Raw genomic sequence first — 2,457 nt, 5'->3', positions numbered from 1 at the left:
AAAGACCCCTGCTCGGTACCCACACCTAAGAGACATGGTCGGCTGCTCCGCATGCGACGACAATTGTTTTTTCCTTAATGGGCTCACCATTATTGATAATTGTTTTTTCTTAGGTCAGAAGTGCAGGAACAATTTTAAAATGTCATAAGATTTAAATTTTTTATTAAATAAATAATCAAATATTTTATATGAGTGTGAGATTTATAAAATTATGAATTTTTAATCATTTTTTCAAAATATTTTTACATCTTCCTCCTTATGGTTTAAACTTTGATTACAATTTAATCATTTTATTAGTCAACTGTTAGATCATCTAACGAAAAAAAAAATTAATATAGGAAATTAATTTTTTAAAATGTCTATTTACCTTTATTTGTATATGTAAAATTGACAAACAATTTACTGTTTAAGAAAATTTTATATGCTCCAATCGTGGTCTCTGGTTATAACTTATTATGTGGTTAGTTATAACTATTGATTATAACCTTATTTTGATTATGATTCAAAAGGCATTTAGTTATACTTTATACGGTGTTTAGTTATAACTATTTTTTTTTAGTTTTGATTGAAAAAAATCTAATTGTAATATTTGTGATAATTAATGCCACAAAAGCTTGTGTATCATAACATTACCGAAATATTTAATAATATAATAATATATGTATTCAATAAATTTTTATAATTCCCTATAGATTTTCTTTACTCATCTAATAAGTTTTTTTGAAGAAGTTTTTTTTAATAAGAGTAAAATAGGCATTTAAAAAATTAATTTCTTATATAAGTTTTTTTTTCTTCTTTTTTTTTTAGTTGACTTAACGGTTGATTAACGGAAAGATTAAATTGTAATAAAAATTTAAACTTTAAAGAAGAGAATGTAATTTCTAAAACGCGAAAGTATATTTTTATTAAAAAGGTACTGTGTAATTTATCCATAAATCAATTGAACTTGACATAAAACCATTCTAGATGATTCTGTTGCAAATGTGTCATCATCATATATGTATATAATTTTGTTGACTATGATAATAATTCACATTAATTAATTTTGTTGACTACGATAATAATTCATATTAATTATATAGTCAACAAAAACGTGATTCTAATCCTAATTAATTTGAAAAATGATACAAAATTTAATTGTACCTAACACATATTTGTTTGTATAGGGGACAGGTATCATACAAATTAGAAAGATAAATCGTAGTATAGAGATTTGAGCTTAAGAGACATGGCCGGCTGCTCCGCCCGCGACAACTATTGTTTTTTCCTTAATGGGCCCATCATTATTGATAATTGTTTTTTCTTAGGTCAGAAGTGTAGGAATAATTTTAAATCATTGATACGTACATACTATCCCCCCAATGCATAATTTCACCATACAATGAAGTGAACATGTTCAACCTTAACCAATCCAAGTTTCATATAACAGTACTCTTTATATATAGCAGTATTCTTTTCAAAGAAGAAACACAATCTACAATACATAATCGCATAGAGAAGTAACAATAAAAGAAGAACAACATGAACGGGTACCCCTCTCTCTCTCTCTCTCTCTCTCTCTCTATAGCTGATTCGTTGAAGCCACACGTCTTACTTTTCTAATGGTTATTCTTATTAGTGAGTGACTTTGTTCTTATCACTTTCGTTCTGTGTATTATTATTATGTTTGTGTGTTTGTTATTGCAGGCAAGAAGAAGAAGAAGGAAAAAAGAAAATAAAAGAAATTTTGAAGAGTGGACTGGACGACCTGGTTAACGTGAATTCACTGTTGAGCATAGCGGTATTCGTGGGACTATCGTACGCGACGCCAGGCCAACGCAGCCTGGAGAACCGACCAGAGTGCGACGCGGAGCCCCGACAGGCCGAGAACCTCGTGGTACTAGAAGTCGTGGCGTTCAGTTTCTTCCTCTTCTCAAGCCTCGTTGCAAAGTCATTGAAAGTTAATTTCCAAATTTACGGCGATGGAAACTTTGAGATCGATGAAAAGACAGGACGAGGACGTCTGAAGTGGTGGAAATGGGTGTTCCTCAGCTTGTCCGTGTTGGCGTCGTTCTTGGGTTGTTTTTTCTTAATGCTTTCGATGTTTTATCTGATTCAGATAAGGTTGGGAAGGGTGTCTTGCAAGAGCCCATACACACAAGGAGCAGCTCTATTGATGACTGTTATTGTTTGTGTTGGTATGCTCATCTATCTACCTCTAGTCGTCGCTGCTCTACATAAGGCTTTGCATTTGAAATTTAAATCAGGAGAAAGACAACAACAAAGCTAGGTTGGCTGGCTGTCTGGGCTACTAGTAGTACCCAAATTGTTATACCTTGTTGTCTATGTTGCTGGAAAGAGTACTGTACTTTTTGTGTTTTGTTTGTCTAATTAATGTATTTTAATTTTCCAAATACATTTTGTTTTTTCATTGCGTACTGCCTAATATGATCCTCCCGTTCCTTTGGTTGCATTGCA

At 31.9% G+C, this 2,457-nt stretch overlaps 1 long non-coding RNA gene across 1 annotated transcript; it reads left to right on the top strand.

The window, feature by feature from the left end:
* Window positions 1-1,259: 1,259 nt before the first annotated feature.
* On the top strand, window positions 1,260-2,457 carry LOC114270029 (uncharacterized). Its single transcript, XR_014350530.1, has 2 exons — window positions 1,260-1,529; window positions 1,687-2,457. It is a non-coding gene; the product is annotated as an uncharacterized LOC114270029 (long non-coding RNA).

The sequence above is a fragment of the Camellia sinensis genome, chromosome 14 (genome assembly GCF_055761805.1).
Source record: "Camellia sinensis isolate YWXY chromosome 14, ASM5576180v1, whole genome shotgun sequence".
Taxonomy (NCBI): Eukaryota; Viridiplantae; Streptophyta; class Magnoliopsida; order Ericales; family Theaceae; genus Camellia; species Camellia sinensis.
This window is presented reverse-complemented; position numbering and strand designations above follow the sequence as displayed.